Source organism: Triticum aestivum, chromosome 1D (genome assembly GCF_018294505.1).
Source record: "Triticum aestivum cultivar Chinese Spring chromosome 1D, IWGSC CS RefSeq v2.1, whole genome shotgun sequence".
In the NCBI taxonomy this organism is placed as follows: domain Eukaryota; kingdom Viridiplantae; phylum Streptophyta; class Magnoliopsida; order Poales; family Poaceae; genus Triticum; species Triticum aestivum.
In genome coordinates this window covers 428,578,214-428,598,673 of record NC_057796.1, presented here as the reverse complement: position 1 = coordinate 428,598,673, position 20,460 = coordinate 428,578,214, and positions in this window count along the sequence as shown.

Below are 20,460 nucleotides of genomic sequence, written 5' to 3'. Positions count from 1 at the left end.
CGGTGCCAACCATGGGCGCCAAAACACCCTCTCCTTGCCAGAAATCGCTCTGGGCAAATGTTGGCGAGATGCGAGATTACCGTCCTATCCCCAACCGACGGGACGTCCAAATTTTAAACGGGGGCTAAGTTCGTAACTTTCCCATATTTCAAACAGGCGCGTCCCAAAAACATGGTTCCCCGTACCTCTCCCTCCATTTTCCCATTCATACACTGTCCACGCTAGAACACCATCCCCACACCATCCTCCTCCGTCTGCCGCCACCCCGTCCATCGCCACCGTCCTCCACCCCATCCATCGCCACCGTCCTCCACCATGCCGAAGCGCCTACCAAGACCGCGTCGTCCACAGCTAGAGATGGACATTTCTCATCCACAGTGACGGACCAAGAGCCTTGCATCGCGTCCTCTCGCTTCATCGGCGCCGTCGTCCTCTTTGTCGGGGCCGCTCACATGACCTTCTCTTCCACCGCAACGGGACTTATCCCCCGATGCACCCGTCTATCGTCGTAGATCTGCTTCAAGGCCACCGACAGCCATCGCACCCCTGATGCCTACACGGCGCCGCAAGAGAGGTGGTACTTCATATCTCCTCAACTTTTTGATCTCAACTAGAAAATAGATCGTAACTTGGTTACTGTACTTTCTTTTCAGCTCTTAGAATTTAGTTCTTAGTTCGAAACAAACAATGGATGCTAAATAGCATTTCTCTAGTTTGCGGCTTTAAATCTGCCATGGCACAGTCATAATAGGGTTTAATTGATCATGCTTAGGGTTTAATTGATCATGTTGGTTCCGTGGTGGTTTCTTTAATAAAAATCGGAGGGGAAACCCTCTTTTGCTCAAAAAAAATGCTAGCAGAAGAACACTCGGGTGTGTGTATCTCTACAGGGTGCCCACGGTGGGCCGCGGCCCACCCTGGGATTTTGGGTCGGCCCAGGCCCCGATTCCCCTCTGTTCTGCTGCGCGATTCCGATCTCTACTCGCCCCCAGCTGCCTGCCTCACTGGCGACTTTCCGTCCCCGGACGGCATGACTTTAGGAGGAGATGCCGGACTAACAGGAGGTCAGGAGCCGCTCGCCCAACAGCGTCACTGCTGCCCAGGTGCGCCGCCGTGCCTACCTTCCCAGTCCGTTCAGGGCTCAGGCGTGCAGCACCCACTAAGCCAACCCGATTTATCCTGAGATACGTCCTCAACACTTAGCAGCCACACCTCATCACCCATTTTCTAATTGATTCGTTACTCATTAGGCCGGACTGTCATTAGGGTTTGTTGTGTGCTGAGTGCTACCTACACTTAATGGTTCAGATCTATTTCAGTAACCTGTAGTACCTGTAAAGTTCACAGGGTTTCAAAATTCCGGCCCTAGGAACAGACACTAGTCATTTTGGATTGTTGGTCGTAGTGACATTGACCCAGATTACTACTGCAAGCCAGGTTTGTTGACAATTTTACTTGTCTTTCTTACTCATTCGATATGATAACCAATTATTCACGTCGATTAGTTGCAAACAATAAGTGCTAGAGAAACTTCTTGATTCAGATTTTGGACGGTCTCTTACTGCAGTTACAATTCTGCATACTTGTCCTAGTAAGCTCACAAGTAAATGATTGATTCACTACATCTATGCTTGCCTTGTCATACTTGTTGTCAATATTCTTTTAGGGTGGACCACCCTGTTTCAAAATACTGGAACCGTAGAGATGAGTGAATAGTATTTCTCTGTGTGATCTCTTCCATCATGTGTGGGCAACGAACACTGCGTTGTATAGAAAGAAAGTGTCATTTCCAGCTTTTCTCAATATTCTTTTAGGGTGGAGCACCCTGTCTCAAAATACTGGAACTGTAGACTTGAGTGAATAGTATTTCTCTGCGTGATCTCTTCCATCATGTGTGGGCAACGAACACTGCATTATATAGAAAGAAAGTGTCATTTCCAGCTTTTACATAGACTACAATCTTTTACATGGAATACAATCTGCCTACTTGCTATGTGTCGCACTACCAGCACTCCACCCTTGAAGCTAAACATTATGCCACTCATAATTCCTTAGTTTATTTGTTCAAATACGAATTTGATATGATTCTAATGTTCCTACTTCAGTTTTGAAATTTGTGTCTGCCTGTTATAGAGACATAAGAGGTTTGTATTTCTGTGTGGTCTGGTCAGCACGGTTGGGGGTGAACTTTGCATATGCAGGGGTTTATAGGGAGACACTCTTCGAATTGAATCGGCAATGCATTACATAGATAATCTGACTACTTTTTATGTTTTCATGAATCTCAGATTCTGAACAGCATCATAATGATTATGAGCTTGCGCGCATGAAAAGAATAAAGCAGAACAATGCCATGGCTGTCAAACTTGGCATTAAGGGACTGAAATCAAGTCTGGATGCAATGCAATGCAAACGCTCTCCACCTACAGATTCATGCTCAGAATATGATCCTAACAGTGATTCTGAGATAGAGGGAGACCTAAGTCAATGTAGCTCCCTAGTGGAGGAGTCAGAGGCAGATGCCCTATCTTATTCACCCATCAAGGTGCTTGCTCTAACTTTCCAAGGTTATATTGGTCGCACCTATCTTGCAACTGATGCTTTGCATTGCTTCTACTTTGTTGCACTGTCGTTAGCTTAGTTTACACATCGTGTATGTGAATACGCCCTGCCTATCCATTCTCAGTACATATTCCATCTATCATCATACCATATTTATCCATTGAAATGTTGTTCTTGTGTATCAGACGTTCAAAAGGAAGAGGGCGATTGCTGATCGCGGAGGAGAACGAGCAAAGTATTTGGAAAAGGTAGTGACACCTGATAAATCAAATAGCCCATTAGGTGTAGTTGCAATATCACCTGACCCACAAAACACCCCAACTCTAGCAGACTCTAGCCCTACTACATTGGTCATTTCTGATGCCCCAACTCAACAGACCCCAACTGCAGCAAACAGTATGATGATGCCAGTTGACATAGCACCAGCTCTACGACGCAAAACCCCCATTCCTGCAAAGATTACACCAAATCCAGTTGCCAAATCCCTTTTAGAACCAGAGAGAGCCCCAATTGCAGCAAATAGGACCCCTGTTCCATTTCTTCCCAGTTTAGAAGACGAAGCTTATATTGTTGTTAGGAACTTTGTGCGCATCTTTCCTTCATGGAAAGATTATACCGCAGACACAGAACAATTTCCAGCCTTCCTCCTCAACTAACGCGTAAGTAATGTACTAATGTTATTCATGGTAATTACTGCATATGTTTCTACTGACAGAAGACACAAGATTTCATTCTTTTAAATAGGCGATGACCAAACTGGATTGTCAAGATGAGCAAGGGTTGGTTGCGCTTTTCAAGCACTCGTTGATGAAGTATCGTTCCTACCTGAGGCAAGCGCACTTTAATGGCAAGCCTCTAAACGACATTTCTGTAAAGTCTCCGGTGCTACATTTATCAGACAGTGACTAGAATAATATTGTTACACATTGGTCTCGTCTGCAGCGTAAGGTACTGTCTATGATATCACATCACAATTTGAACTACATTTCTGCATTTGCCTTAACGTCTCACTTGTACGAAAACTGTTAACAGAAGAACACTCATTCTCAATGGACCATATAATCTCGCAACTATACTGCACACTGCATTGCTCTTGTGAGTACATCTTGCCCTGTATGACCATACTTACATTCATAGCTGTTTGATTATGTAGCATCACTACACATGTTAGCCTCGTTATCATCCATTTGGTGGACATTATAAGATCCGTATGGACTCTTACATAAATTTAGAATCAACCCAATGCTTTTGAAGAGGTTTAGCTCTGCAGTCCTCTTGTAAGCACTGAACGTCTTCTATCACTGTACTTACATTAACAGCTACTCCCTCCGTCCCATAATATAAGAACATTTTGTATAGTACACCAGTGTTCAAAACACTCTTATATTATGGGAAGAGGGATTGGTTCATTGTGTAGCATTCTGCATCTTATCTCCCTCGCCCACCATTTACTAAAAAATATCAGATCTATATTAATCTTACCAAAAAGTTGAATACACAAACAATGCCAGTGTAGAAGTGTATCCCATTGCTCTTGTCAGTACATTTTGTCCTGTAAAGCTTGTACTTCCAGGGATTGGTAGTTGATTATGTAGCATCAATATGCATCTTATCTTCATTATCCTCTATCCCTTCCAGTATTATCATATCTATAATTACTCTCTACAAAATGCAGAGTATAGGCAATGCTTATGAAGAAGATTTTGTGCTGAAATTCTTGAGTTATCCTTCCCTTGACATGGAGAAGGGCATTATAAAGCCGGTGTTAACTATTAATGTAAGTCAGCCCTTCTAAAGCCTTTATCCTCAACTGTTGTTTAATTTGCTCATACTCCCTATCGTTTACTGATGTTTAGTTTGTTCTTTCTATCAAAATGCATGTTCGCAAGAACCGTAAGTTCCAAGTTTTACTTGTAAAACCAAATTCCTTATTCATACCATGCACATTACTCAATACTCCCTATATGTATGCTTGTTTTTGTGGATCTATAATCCAGTGTGTGGTGAAGCAGCCCACATTTGCACCTTGTCATCTCCTGTTTTATCTTACTGATATGGCTGATGATATGAACAACATGCCATGCACATTAACCAAAATAGATACAATGATTGCCTTTACCCTTCATCTATGCTTGTTATGTTGACATGGTAATCCAGTAGTGTGGTGAAGCTCCCCGCATTATGAACAATGCCAAATTATGCTATTGATATTTTGAACTTACTCTTTATTTTCTAATTTGAAATTGGATGGGATTGACAGCACAGTTATCATCTTTGTTTATACATGTGCAAAACCTGTCATCTCTCTGCTTGTTTCAGGGTGATATGCCTCGTGGCATGCACAAGTCTGCTGAAGGCTTTGAGACAAACCCAACATATATTGCAGCAAAGAAGGCAAAACATCTTGAAGATAGCGAGACAACCCCAAAGTCTTGTCTTGATGCAGTGTTCAAGTTACTTGAGACTAGCAGTCAGACAAGCTCACAGAATTCGATGTCTGAATCAATTCGACTTCTTCAGTCCCAAGTTCTAGTAGAAAGGCATTCTGCAACTCAACTTCGACTTGAAGTCCTATCTCTAAGAAAGATTGCGGAGAACACCAATGAGAACCTCATTGCTAAACAGCTACACCTGGAAGCTATGACCGACATGCTAGGCCGGTCTCACAGCCTTGCTCAGCAGCTTGCGCAGCAGTTCCCGCGCAAGCCTAACCTTTCTTGAACTGTCTTGGAAGTGGTCTCGGTTTAGTATTATTTTGTTACGCTGCAATGGTGCCCAGTTTTTGTAATCTGCTTCTTCGTTGCGCTTTATGATCACTGGTGGCGAACTTCGATGCTCTGTGGATGTAATATACCATAAATCCTTTATTGTATAGTGTAGGTTTATTCTAAGTTACTATGCCATAATTTCTTTATTGTATAGAGTAGGTTTGTTCTTAATTCCTACTAGTTAATGCCATCACTCGCTATCTGAAAAAAATCTGATGTAGTCGACCGGGCCGAAACATTCGCCTCTAACGGGCCTGGTTTTTAGCGGGCCACAATTGGGCCAGCCTGCATCTTTCTTGGGCCCGAATGGCCATTGGGGCCTTCACACTTTGCGCCAGGCCCACAACTTACTCCGACCTATATTCGGCCCAAATTTTAGTTGGGCCTTTTGTGGACCTAGCGCTTAGTTTGGCCCATGTAGCGTTACGGCCCTGAAGAAACCATGGGCCTTTAGCAGGCCGAAATGCATGTTGGGCCTCTATTTTCACTAGTCATCGACGGGCCTTCAGCAGGCTGAAATGTAGACCAGGCCTTTTTTGGCCTAGTTATATGACGGGCCGTTACCGGGCCGAAAGATATCTCGGGCCTTAGTTGGCCCACTGATATCATGGGCCTTTAACAAGCCGAAAGCTTAGTACAGGCATCAACGGGCCGAATTATACGACAGGCCTTTAACAGGCCCAAAGTCACGTTGGGCTGAACTGTTGCCACCTTTATCACGGGTCGTTAGTGGGCCGGATGTTGCCTCGGACCATATATGGCCCATGGGAAGCACGGGCCATTCCCAGGACGAAAGACACGCCAGGATGAAATGGGCCCATGTCTACATCGGGCCTCTAACAGGCTGAAAGTCACTGGGCCGTAATTGGGCCCAAATATTCGGCGAACAATTAACGGGCCAGATCTGGCTTCAAGCCATAAATGGGCCTTTATTAAACAGACCGTTATTAGGCTGGCCCACCTACCTGATTAAGTACTACGGGCCTTTGACTGGGCCGGCCTTTTTAACCTATATGGGCCTCTGTTGGGCCCTGCCACGTGTCGACGTATCATAGGCGTGTCCTGTCCAATGAATGGATGACATCTGTCCCAACGGTGAGCCAACACGTGTTTCCATCAGCCAATGAGAATTTTACACATGGAAAATCCTGATTGGTCCAGGCTGTTAGCGGGTTATCGGATCCAAAACCGGACCCGATAGCTTAACGGCGACCCGTTACGGTCGATGCCACGTGTCGGTCGCCCTTGATGAAAGCACTTCTATGACGCGTGATTTATCGTCATGGAAGTGGACACTTCCGTGATGATAATTTTGGTAATGTCATGGAACACTTCTATGACAGCACAGGTATGACTATCTTGATTCTGTCATAAAATTGTCATGGATGTACATGCATGACAGAAAACGTGACCTACTATGACAAACACGTATCATCACGGAAGTGTATTTTTTTGTAGTGATGGGTTCTAGTGTGAGTGCTATTCCTTACGCCTTATATCAAGAAATTATGAAAGACATAGCACCTGCAGAGTTAGAAGAAATAGATGTTACTATTAAACTTGCTAATAGAGACACCATATCACCATTTGGGATCATTAGAGATGTTGAAGTCTTGTGTGGGAAAATAAAATACCCTACTGATTTTCTTGTTCTTGGCTCCCCACAAGATGACTTATGTCCCATTATCTTTGGTAGACCTTTCTTGAACACCGTTAATGCTAGGATAGATTGTAAGAAACAAACTGTCGGTGTTAGCTTTGGTGATGAGTCTCATGAATTTAATTTTTCCAAGTTTAGTAGAAATCTTCATGAAAAAGACTTGCCTAGTAAGGATGAATTAATTGGTCTTGCTTCTATTGTTGTGCCACCTGCTGATCCTTTAGAACAATATTTGCTAGACCATGAAAATGATTTACATATGCATGAAAGGAACGAAATAGACAAGATTTTCTTTGAACAACGTCCTCTACTTAAACACAACTTGCCTATTGAAACTCTGGGAGGTCCTCCTCCACCTAAAGGTGATCCTGTGTTTGAATTAAAACAATTGCCAGACACTTTGAAATATGCTTATCTTGATGAAAAGAAGATATATCATGTTATTATTAGTGCTAACCTTTCAGAACATGAAGAAGAAAGATTATGAAAGTTCTAAGGAAGCACCGAGCTGCTATTGGATATACTCTTGACAATTTAAAGGGCATTAGTCCCACTCTATGTCAGCATAAAATTAATATGGAACCTGATGCTAAACCCTTTTTTGATCACCAATGTCGGTTAAATCCGAAGATGAAAGAGGTGGTAAGAACGGAGATTTTAAAGCTTCTGGAAGCAGGTATAATCTACCCTATAGCTGATAGTAGATGGGTAAGTCCTGTTCATTGTGTCCCTAAGAAAGGAGGTATAACTGTTGTTCCTAATGATAAGAATGAACTAATTCCACAAAGAATTGTTACAGGCTATAGGATGGTAATTTATTTTAGAAAATTAAATAAAGCAACTAGAAAAGATCATTACCCTTTGCCTTTTATTGATCAAATTCTTGAAAGATTATCTAAGCACACACATTTTTGCTTCCTTGATGGATATTCTGGTTTTTCATAAATACTTGTTTCACAACCTGATCAAGAAAAGACCACTTTTACTTGTCCTTTTGGAACCTATGCTTATAGACGTATGCCTTTTGGTTTATGTAATGCACATGCTACCTTTCAAAGATGTATGACTGCTATATTCTCTGACTTTTGTGAAAATATTGTTGATGTTTTCATGGATGACTTTTCTGTTTATGGGAAGTCTTTTGATGATTGTTTAAGCAATCTTGAGTGAGTTTTGCAGAGATGTGAACAAACAAATCTTGTCTTGAATTGGGAGAAGTGCCACTTTATGGTAAATGAAGGCATTGTCTTGGGCCATAAAATTTCTGAAAGAGGTATCGAAGTGGACAAAGCGAAGGTTGATGCAATTGAGAAAATGCCATGTCCTAAAGATATAAAAGGTATTTGTAGTTTCCTAGGTCATGCTGGTTTTATCAAGGACTTCTCTAAAATTTCTAGGCCTCTCACTAATCTTTTGCAGAAGGATATTCCTTTTGTTTTGATGATGATTGTTTAGAAGCCTTTGAAACACTCAAGAAAGTGTTAATCTCTGCACCTATTGTTCAACCACCTGATTGGAACTTGCCTTTTGAAATTATGTGTGATGCTAGTGATTATGCTCTTGGTGCTGTTCTAGGACAAAGAGTTGATAAAAAATTGAATGTTATTCATTATGCTAGTAAAACTCTAGACAGTGCTCAAAGAAATTATGCTACTACTGAAAAAGAATTCTTAGCATTGGTGTTTGCTTGTGATAAATTTAGACCTTATATTGTTGATTCCAAAGTAACTGTTCACACAGACCATGCTGCTATTAAATATCTTATGGAAAAGAAAGATGCCAAACCTGGACTTATTCGTTGGGTTCTTTTTCTACAAAAATTTGATTTACATATCATTGATAGATAAGGAGCTGATAACTTGTTTAGGCTTGAAAATGTGCTTGATGACCCACTTCCTATTGATGATAGTTTTCCTGATGAGCAGTTAGCTACAATAAATGTTTCTCATAGTACTCCTTGGTATGCTGACTATGCTAGTTACATTGTTGCTAAATATTTACCACCTAGTTATACTTATCAACAAAAGAAAAAAATTCTTCTATGATTTAAGACATTACTTTTGGGATGACCCACATCTTTATAAGGAAGGAGTAGATGGTATTGTTAGACGTTGTGTACCTGAGCATGAACAGGGACAAATCCTACGGAAATGTCACTCCGAAGCTTATGGAGGGCATCATGCTGGAGATAGAACTGCTCATAAGGTATTGCAGTCTGGATTTTATTGGCCTCTTCAAGGATGCTCGTAAGTTTGTCTCATCTTGTGATGAATGCCAAAGAATAGGTAATATCGGTAAGCGTCAAGAAATGCCTATGAATTATTCACTTGCTGTTGAACCATCTGATGTTTGGGGATTTGATTACATGGGACCTTTTCCTTCTTCTAATGGGTATACACATATTTTGGTTGCTGTTGATTATGTTACTAAGTGGGTAGAATCTATTCCAACCAGTAGTGCTGATCACAACACCTCTATTAAAATGCTTAAGGAAGTTATTTTCCCAAGGTTTGGAGTCCCTAGATATTTAATGACTGATGGTGGTTCACACTTTATTCATGGCGCTTTTCGTAAAATGCTTGCCAATTATGATGTTAACCATAGAATTGCATCACCCTATCATCCTCAGTCTAGTGGTCAAGTTGAACTTAGCAATAGAGAAATAAAATTAATTTTGCAAAAGACTGTGTATAGGTCCAGGAAAAAATGGTCTAAGAAATTAGATGATGCACCTTGGGCTTATATAACATCATATAAAAATCCTATGGGTATGTCTCCTTATAAAATGGTTTATGGAAAAGCTTGTCATTTGCCTCTTGAGTTAGAACATAAAGCATATTGGGCAGTTAAAAAACTCAATTATGATTTCAAACTTGCTGGTGAAAAGAGGCTATTTGATATAAGCTCATTGGATGAATGGAGAACCCAAGCTTATGAAAATGCAAAATTATTCAAAGAAAAGGTTAAAAGATGGCATGACAAAAGAATTCAAAAGCGTGAGTTTAAAGTTAGAGAATATGTTCTTTTGTACAACTCCCGTTTCAGATTCTTTGTAGGAAAGCTCCTCTCAAAATGGGAAGGCCCATATGTCATCGAGGAGGTTTACTGGTCTGGAGCTATCAAAATAAATAATTCCGAAGGTACTAACCCGAAGGTTGTCAATGGACAACGAATAAAGCATTATATCTCAGGTACGCCCATTAATGTTGAAAGTAATAACATCCAAACTTTGACACCAGAAGAACACATAAAATAGTCCTTCTGGAACACTCCATAATCGTGAAAATAAGGAGGTACATGATACGGTAAGTAAACGGACTCCTAAAAATCTGAAAAAATATTTTTTATCAGTTTTGGAATATTTAAGAATTTTGGAAATAGAGAAACTTCCAGGAAGCGTCCCCTGGTGGGCACAATACACCAGGGCGCGCGCCCAGGTGGATTGTGCCCACCTAGGACACCTTCCGTACTTTGTTTTTCTCCCGTATGCTTGTCCTCCAAGATGAAAAATCTATATATACTTCCCGAACCTGTTAATCACCGTATCGCGAAGAACTCCTCTGTTCTCTTTTTCCTTGTTGTTTTCTGTCAGATCCCATCTACCATGGCCTCTTCAAGCTCCTCCAAGGATAATTTCTTCAAGAACGTCAACAGCTCATATCTGCGGGAGGTGGTGCAGCACCCTCAAACCATCCAGATGCATGAGGGGGTGGTGTACATCCGCGATGAGCAAGGTCCTAAGGGCACGGGAACCGTGGAGGCCAGGCTTGAAGCCATGGAGCAGGAAGTCTTCCGGTGCAAGGGGATGGTGGAGCGTGGGCTCAATGCCAGTCACCTCATGATCATGGACCTTTCCCGTGATCTCAAGGTGGATGGCAAGCCCATGAAGGACATCATCTTCACCCTCAACGAGCAAATCAACTTCCTCCAAAGCCAGATTTATGACCTCCAAAACCAAGTCTTTGAGTATGAGGCGAGGTTTAAAGGTATGAGTTTGGCTGCTAGTTGCAGGACCCGTGAGACCCACTCGTCCTCTTATGATGGTGGACCACTGCCATGGAAATCCGAGGACAAGATCTCTTCTTCATCACCACCATCATGTTATTCACCACCAAAGGAGAACTAAGTATCGGGTATGGGCACTCCCCTTGGCTTCCGCCAAGCTTGGGGGAGGTGCCCCGGTATCGTATCATCCCACTATCTTTTTGCCTTTACTTATTTTAGTTCGATCTTTTGCATTAGATGAATAGAAGTCTAGTTCGATCCTTTCTTATTTGAGAGTTTGCTTAGTGATATATCATTGTAATCGTGTGCAAGTTATATAATAAAGTTTAGTTTGAGTTTTTGCTTTCTTTACTTTCATGTTGCAAATAAAGAAAAGAAATAATAAAGAAAAAAAATAAAAAGGAAATAAATCAATATGATCATATACTAATCCTATGGTAGGTGATGGCACCACATAAGGAAAAGTATAAGTAGGAAACTTTATTAGAGATTGACAAACATAGCATTAGTCAATGATGCAACTCATGAAAGAATTAATAAGGGAAGAGAAGATTCACATATAGATATACTATCCTAGAAATCTTTTGTGATTGTGAGCCCTCATCAAAATATTAAATGCCAAAATTGTTGAGGTTGGACAAGGAAGACAACTTAATGATTTATGTTTGTTTATATTCACATAGAAGTCATATTGTCATAGATCCTTTAACATGTGATGCTTTCCCCCTATCTTTGCTAGCCAAAAATTCTGCACTAAGTAGCGATACTACTTGTGCATCCAAAAACCCTTAAACCCAAATCTTATTTTCAAGTGTCCACCATACCTACCCAGGGATTGAGCAAGATCTCTCAAGTAAGTTTTCATCGGTGCAAAAAGGCAATAAAAATTGATTCTAAAAATGTGAGATCATTTAGTGTAAGATAAAATTGAGCGTTGTACGAACTTGGATGACAAAGAGTAAAAGCGGTAGACTGCATAATAAAGGTTGTCATCTTAAGGGGCAATACAACGTGACGTTCTTTTGCACTAAGGGATTGAGCATACAAACAAATAAGCGCATGGCAACATCTGCTTCCCTCTGTGAAAGGCCTCTCTTTTACTTTTTATGTATTTACTTTTATGCAAAGAGTCAAAGTTTTTCTTCTATTCCCTTTATTTTTCTCCTTTGGCAAGCATCATGTGGTGAGGAAAGATCTAGGCACATATGTCCAGTTGAATATAGATAGCATAAGTTATTACTGTTGACATCACCCTTGAGGTGAATATGTTGGGAGGCGAAACTATAAGCCCCTATCTTTCTATGTGTCCGGTTGAAACGTTTTGCTCATGGGTACGAGGTGAGTGTTAGCAATCATAGAAGACTATGTGATGGTTGAGTATGTGGACTTGCCTAAAGGCTTCGACACGTGACCCTTCCTGAAAAGATGATGAATTGTAGTTGCAAAGTTGACTAAGAACATAGTTTGTTGGTTTCTAATAGAGTTTTTGCTTTATACTTCGATTGTGTGATGAACTATTACTTATTCATGAGAAGTATATGATAAAAGTTATGTTATAGAAGTCCTATGTTTAAATTTGTTGTTGTTATAATAATCAACATGATGCTTCTATGTATGTATTTTGTTTTTATTGACACCTCTCTCTCAAAGCATGTGGACATGTTTTTCGATTTCGGTTTTCGCTTGAGGACAAGCGAGGTCTAAGCTTGGGGGAGTTGATACATCCATTTTGCATCATGTTTTCTTACTGTTATTTATAATGTTTTTATCCATAATAATGCTTTTTGGAGTAATTCTAATGCCTTTTCTCATAATTTGCAAGGTATACACTAAGGGGGAGAATTCCGGCAGCTGGAAATCTGGACCTGGAAAAGCTGCATCAGGCCACCAATTCTGCACAACTCCAAACAAGCTGAAACTTCACGGATATTTTTTATGAAATATTTAAGAATTATTGGAGCAAATAACTACCAAAGGGGCCCCACCAGGTGGGCACAACCCACCTGGGCGTGCCAGGGAGCCCAGGCGCGCCCTGGTGGGTTGTGCCCATCTCAGCCCATCTCCGGTGCCCATCTTCTGGTATATAGGTCATTTTGACCTAGAAAAAATAAGGAGAGGACTTTCGGGACGGAGTGCCGCCGTCTCGAGGCGGAACTTGGGCAGGAGCACTTTTGCCCTCCGGTGGAGCGATTCCGCCGGAGGAACTTCCCTCCCGGAGGGGGTAATCATCGTCATCATCATCACCAACAACTCTCCCATCTTGGGGAGGGCAATCTCCATTAACATCTTCAACAGCACCATCTCATCTCAAACCCTAGTTCATCTCTTGTGTTCAATCTTGTTACCGGAACTATAGATTGGTACTTGTGGGTGACTAGTAGTGTTGATTACATATTGTATAGCTGATTACTATATGGTTTATTTGGTGGAAGATTATGTTCAGATCCATTATGCTATTTAACACTCATCTGATCATGAGCATGTTTATCATTTGTGAGTAGTTACTTTTGTTCTTGAGGTCACGGGAGAAATCATGTTGCAAGTAATCATGTGAACTTGATATGTGTTCGATATTTTGATAGTATGCATGTTGTTATTCCCTTAGTGGTGTCATGTGAATGTCGACTACATGACACTTCACCATATTTGGGCCTAAGGGGATGCATTGTGGAGTAGCAATTAGATGATGGGTTGCGAGAGTGACAGAAGCTTAAACCCCAGTTTATGTGCTATTCCGTAAGGGACCGATTGGATCCAAAAGTTTAATGCTATGGTTAGAATTTATTCTTAATACTTTTCTCGTAGTTGTGGATGCTTGCGGGAGGGTTAATCATAAGTAGGAGGTTTGTTCAAGTAAGAATAGCACCTAAGCACCGGTCCACCCACATATCAAATTATCAAAGTAGCGAACACAAATCGGACCAACATGATGAAAGTGACTAGATGAAATTCCCGTGTACCCTCAAGAACACTTTGCTTATCATAAGAGACCGTTCTGGCCTGTACTTTTCCTCAAAAGGATTGGGCTACCTTGCTGCACTTTTGCTACTACTATCGTTACTTGCTCGTTACAAATTATCTTGCTATCAAACTACTCCACTACTTACAATTTCAGCACTTGCAGACATTACCTTACTGGAAACTACTTGTCATTTCCTTCCGCTCCTCGTTGGGTTTGACACTCTTACTTATCGAAAAGAGCTACAATTGATCCCCTATACTTGTGGGTCATCAGTGTCACGGGATCGACGCGAACAAGAGTGGTGGGGCTCAGGCGGTTGGCGAGGAACTCCTCCTTGGCGGCTCGTGGGGGAAGTACGGTGTGAAGGAGAGATGATGTCGTGGCAAAGGTGAGGTGGGCGTCATCCGGTTTTAAAGGAGAGGGCTCCAGCGAGAAATGTCTCGCTACAGCGGGAATTCGATTGGGAAGGGAAGAGTCCGATCGGAAATGGGAAGCAGGGACGGCCCACAACTATACTGGGCCGAGGGGCAAGTCAAGAATAAGGGGCCCTTCTTCATACACAAAGGCTCAAAAAAATTGTTGTACTTCAATAACAAAGTAAATATCCATTGTAAATAACATAGATTAATGATCTTTGGACTGTAAAACTAGCAATACAACTATTGACCGACTGGGAGCACTGTATGATAATAGTAATGAAACAATATAGCACCCACAAAAGATCGATTTCCTAACTGTTACAATGGGGGCATCATTTTTTTCCCAGAAAAAAAATTACCTTATCAAAACTGGTTGCTCCTTTTTTTTAAAGTATTGTGTTACCATGAGATATATAAAGCTAATGCATAACCTGACATTTGTTTCTGGATTCTCTCCATTCTGCCATGTTCTTCAATAAAAAAGGAATAACTCATCTCTTTCAAACTATCCTACATAAGGCATGGTAAAGCAAACTGAGTATTTCATGTTTATACCAATACCATGACGATCAGAACTTAACATGATACTAGCAGAAAAATACTTTCTTGAAGACATGTAACTAAACAAGCTGCATTAAAATATTTAATACAGGTAACAAAAGCATGTGGAAACGGATTGATGTGGATGTACTATGTAGCTAGCTTGATCGGCAGGCCACATCAGTCAGCACGAACAAGAAGATTACCATGAAGTGAATAAAATTGCTCCCTTATCCTAAGGTCCTGAGCAAGAGCAAAAGAAGATCCATGCGGATGTGGTCGATGTGCTATGTGGAATCTTTGAATTGAGGAACGAGATTATAGGAAATAAGAACACGTACCATCTCGGTCTCTCCAACATCTAGTTGATGGGGAGTGAGTAGAACGTTGAGAAGGAAGGAGAATCGACTGGGGAATGAATTCACGCCTTATGTATCCATTAATGGCTAGATGAAACCTTGGAATCAAAGAGGAGTTTGAGGGGCAGCGTTGTACTAGGAGTTCGCGATTTGAGGAAACAGAGGAGTCCCAGAGTAAATAGAGAACGATGGTCCTGGGTGCAGTGCAAACGGCGGATTGGGCTGGCGAGTTGGGCCTTTTTTCCGCTGTTTATCGTCGTACTTGTTACTGAAAGAACATTACCTGGGCTCGGGCCCCTGCCTGCTCGAGGCCCAGGGCGGGTGCCCCGTTTGCCCGGCCTATGGGTCGGGCCTGATGGGAAGGGTGCGTCGTTGAAGACAACATGATGGATAGTCCGAACAACCAGGTTTCTCCTTCACACATGGGCGGGATTTGGGAGCCCGTTCGGCGCCCGTCTAATGTCCGAACACACCTGAATGTATGAGGGAGAAATGACCTTTGATCTTGGAGACAACATTAATCATTTATTGATTCATTCATATGCATTGTAGCCCGTAACAACGCACGGGCGTTCTACTAGTAAACTAAGATTTTTGACTAACACTAAACCGTTGATGAGTTGAGAGGGCTCTGTCACGTACATAATTGAGACATGGTGTTCCTAACCCGGAGCTCACTCACTCCAGCTTGAACAGTAGTTTTTCTTCAAAAAAAAGAACTCCTATTTACATCAAATATGTTCAGGCGTTCGCAACCCATGCGAATTTTTATGATGAAACAACATCCAAAGAGCTCTATACAAAAGAAAAACCAGTGCCCCAACATATCCATTTTTCAAAGCTTTTCCGAGAGTCGATTTGTTTGTTTTGTCTACGGCTCATCGGATGTCATCTCATCATGAAATTTCACACGCACATTAAACTCACGAGCATCTTCCATGTAAAAACAATCATATTTTTTAAATACATGATTCATAGGGGGAGCATATGAGCTCTGGGTTAGAAAGCAATTGAAGTTAGCTCGATTGGGTAGTCAAAACTCTCTCCTTCGAGAAAAGAAGAAGCAGCAGTGAGACGTTTCACGAGACATGAACACTATCGCCGGACGGTACGGAGAATTCTCACTAACAAATTCAATGGTCTGTCCAATGTCGGTTTCGAATCCAAGAGTTGGAACGGATCGTGGACGTGCGTTTTGGTCCTATTAAAAAACATGTCATAGGTTTTTTTATTATTGTTTCCAATGTGACATCGCCATGCTGATGAAACCGGCACGGCGGTGCAAGAAAGTAAGGATCACATGTCCCTCTTTGTTGTGTGGTTTTATCCTATTGCCAACAAAACTAGCTATGTTTCATTGTGGATCTCCGGTTTGTATGAGGTAGAATGCCAAGGGAAACATCTCCGATGTGTAGGAAAGCACAATTTTTTTCATTCCTTGAGCCTCCCATGTTGTACGAATATGATATCATGTCTCTACTCTCAGGGAAGGCACTTGTTGAGGTCCCAAACTATAGGCTTGATCAAGTGTTGTAGTAGGAGTTTCAGCGGCGCGGCCAAGAAAAATTTCTTGCACTCGATTGGAGAGGCCAAGGTTCAACCATATTTTCATGTGTTGAGAGGAATAGATGAGAACAAGGACTTTTCTATTATGTGTCAAGTTTATTTTCTAGTTGTAATTTGGTCTCTTGAAAACTTGGTTGAACCCATCCGCGGTTGCAAGAATATAATGTTGTTGTCTCGACTCTAAGGGGGCACTTGGTGAGGTCCTGGACAAGCTATAGACCTGATTTGTTGTTATAGGAGCTTTCAGAGTAAGGGCGAGGCAAAATTTCGTGTTTTGACCCTTTTGTGGTATAAAATGGGGATCTGACCCCCCCCCCCTTTGAAAAAATTCGATATCTGACCCTTTTGCTACCGCCAAAGGGCTCGGCGGTAGGGTCACGCAGGCTACCGCCAGGGCTTCTGGCGGTGGCATGGACGGCCCACTGCCGTTACCTAACGGCCAGCACAACACCCTACCGCCGCAGGTCTTGGCGGTAGGTCGCCTGACCCTACCGCCTTATGGCTTGGCGGTAGGGTCCTATAGGTTTAGGTTTTTACAAGTTTTATTGATTGTTTGTTTTGTCACAGGTTTCACATAGTTTCACAAATGGAAAAATATGAGCTCACATATTAATAAAGGTTCCCCATAGCAAATATCAAATAGTTTACACATAGATTCATAAGTAGGAAATAGCAAATAGCAAACTTGTCCACATAGTTTGACAACCCCAACTAACGCAAGTAATTTCGCAAAAAGCTTTCGCAAAGCCAACAAACAGTGCAACAAGTTCTTAAGACAAGTTTATAGGGCGGGCAAACATCTTCCTGTCGTATGTTAGGCCTGGCCGTGGAGACAGATATGGCAGCGGATCCACCGGTTCAGGCGGAGGCGGAACGCTGGTCGGCATCCGACCGTTCAAGCACTCCCACCTTGCCTTGCTTGCTGGAGTTTTCGCCTCCGCCCTTCCCCAGTTGATGACATCGAACGCCGATGCACTTGGGGTGGCATCCTGGCTCTCTCCTCCACATTGCTCTCGAAATATATCCTCCGGCCCAAATTGCGCAGCTCCCAGTTGGAGTGCTGCTTGGCAGCTTCAATGGTCCCTTCCCGGCGTTCACGGGAAATAGTTGGATCTCCCTCCATCTCTGCAGTCACTCTCTTCCACTCCTTCACACTCTGCGACCAACACTTTCACATCGTCGGAGATCTGCTCTGCCCTCTCATGCCACCGCACTGCCCTCGTCGCCTCTAGGAACTCGTCTGAAAAAGCTCCCACCGGCTGCAGAAGCTCGGGGAAGGACTCGTACACGTACGGAAGTGGCAAGGCGGACGGGTCGTGTTGGAGATGAATTGGCGATGGTTGCGCCACAGTTGCAGACCTAAACATATGGATGCATCACACATTAGGGTTCATCATATCCAAAAAAATCTAAACCTAGGGTTCATCATATGGTCAAAAATTCTAAACCTAACTTGTATTCAATTAGGGTTCATCACCTTCAAAAAAACATAGCTTGTATTAGGGTTCATCATGTGTTCAAAATATCAACTAGGTTCATCATGATTCATCATATCAACTAGATGCAATCACCTAGGTTCATCATATCAACTAGGGTTCATCATGATTTTGAACATGAACATGAACATGAACCAATCTTAGGCTACAAAAAAAGAGGAGTGATTTGACTCAAAGTAATTGGGGGATCGGAGGAGCTTACTTTCCTTTTTTCAGAGCCATCTCGATCCGCCAAATCCGTGAAGAAACGAAGAAGATCGGAGGGGGGAAGTGGAGGAGGTGAGAAAGGGGCGAGAGGAAGAAGAAGGCGGCTGGGTGGGGGGATAAGGGGTTGGGGTGGTTGGGCAGGGCGGCTGGGTTTATAAATGCCCAAACCCTACCGCCAGGGACCACGGCGGTAGGGAACGGCAACCTACCGCCATAGGGCGTGGCGGTAGGGTCGGAGCATCTGTGTTAGGTTGCTGTGACCAAAACTGCCAACAGCTCAGCGGTAGGGTTGACCCATTACCGCCAGGGCCTGTGGCGGTAAGATCCTACCGCCGAAGGTTGTGGCGGTAGGGTGTGCAACCCTACCGCTGGGTTGTTGGCTGCTTTGGTCACAGAAAGGGGCGTGCTGGGGGAGGCACCCTACCGCCAGCAGGCGTGGCGGTATGCTGTACATACCTACCGCCGTATGGCCTGGCGGTAGGGTGGCCCATAGTGCATTTTTTGCACCTCCTAATTTCTCTTGTCTTCAATTTTTTGCACATAACAATTAAATACTTATAAACATGAACCATATGTATCACATAGCAAGCACACATCCACAAATCCACAAATAATAAAGTTGGATACATAACAAGCACACATCCACGAGCAAGTTTTACATAGCAAGTTCACGAAAAAGTTTCACGAGCAAATTGTTCACGAAGCAAACAACATGAAATGTTTATATTTCAACGCCACGGCACGGTAGAAACTTCAGTCCCTCCTTCCCCTCTTCGACGTTCGATCCTCGTTGGTCTTGATCGCTTCTCGGCCGCCGTCTTCTTGCGGTGAGTAGGACGTGCTTTCTGAAACGGGGATGGACTCTTCCAATCCTTCTTCGGCACATTCCTCTTCTCACGCTGGGTTGGCTGAGTTGCTGGAGGTCTGTCGTCATCATGGTACTCCTCCTCCTCATCGTCCTCTTCCTCTTCTTCACCATGTTCTTCTTCTGCGCCCTCTTCTTCATCTTCCTCTTAATCATCATCGTCCTCGCTCTCCTCCTCGTCATCTTGAACCGCCCTAGACGACAAGGTTGCATGGCTCGATGAAGCGAGGCTACGCATCGGTGCAGGAGGAAAAACATCATCGGTGTTTGTAGCGCACCCAAGCAGGCCCACAAGCCTGCGTGCTTTGTTGACGTACTTCTGCAATGATAACAAAACAATGTGAACTTCTGCAATGTCCAATTTCTGCAAATGAACTTAAGAAAAAGAGCTCCATATTACCTTCATCGTTTCCCTCAACTTGTTCTCACTAGCTCGAGTCCCAGGGATAGCACTAAGCGCATCAGAGGCTTGAAAAATGCTTTTGTTCAGCTCCGAAGACTGCAAAGTAATAAAATGAGTCATTAGCACTTAAAGCTGATTTCATCCAACCGTCGGTTCAAAAGAGGTAAAAACAACCTACCACTCTGTTCATGAGGGGTCTATACTCCCTAAACCCGCCTTGAAGCTCTCTAATGCTCTCGTTGTAGGCTTCATTCTCGGAGTCGTCATCGAACAGGTCTTCAGCATCTGCTGTCGTCCACTGGGGCCTCAGACGCAGACGATGCTTGATGCCATCGTCGTACCACAACATGTGATCCTCGTACTCGTCCCAGTCAATCACTCTCCTCTCCGTGTCTTTGCGTCCTTTCCACTCGTTCCATTCCTTCACGTATCTCACATGTTCGGCTTCCCAATCTGTGATTGATTGATTCTTCTGCCTGCTCATCCTGCAATGCATAAGAAAGAATGCAAAACACCCTTCTTGTATGAATGTAAAACATCAAAACAAGAACTTAGAATCGATGAGGACGGCTTGTGGTACTCACTGGTGTAGGTCGTAGCCACCGGTATCGTGGTCGGCTGGTGGTGTGTGTTGCGCCTTACCAAATT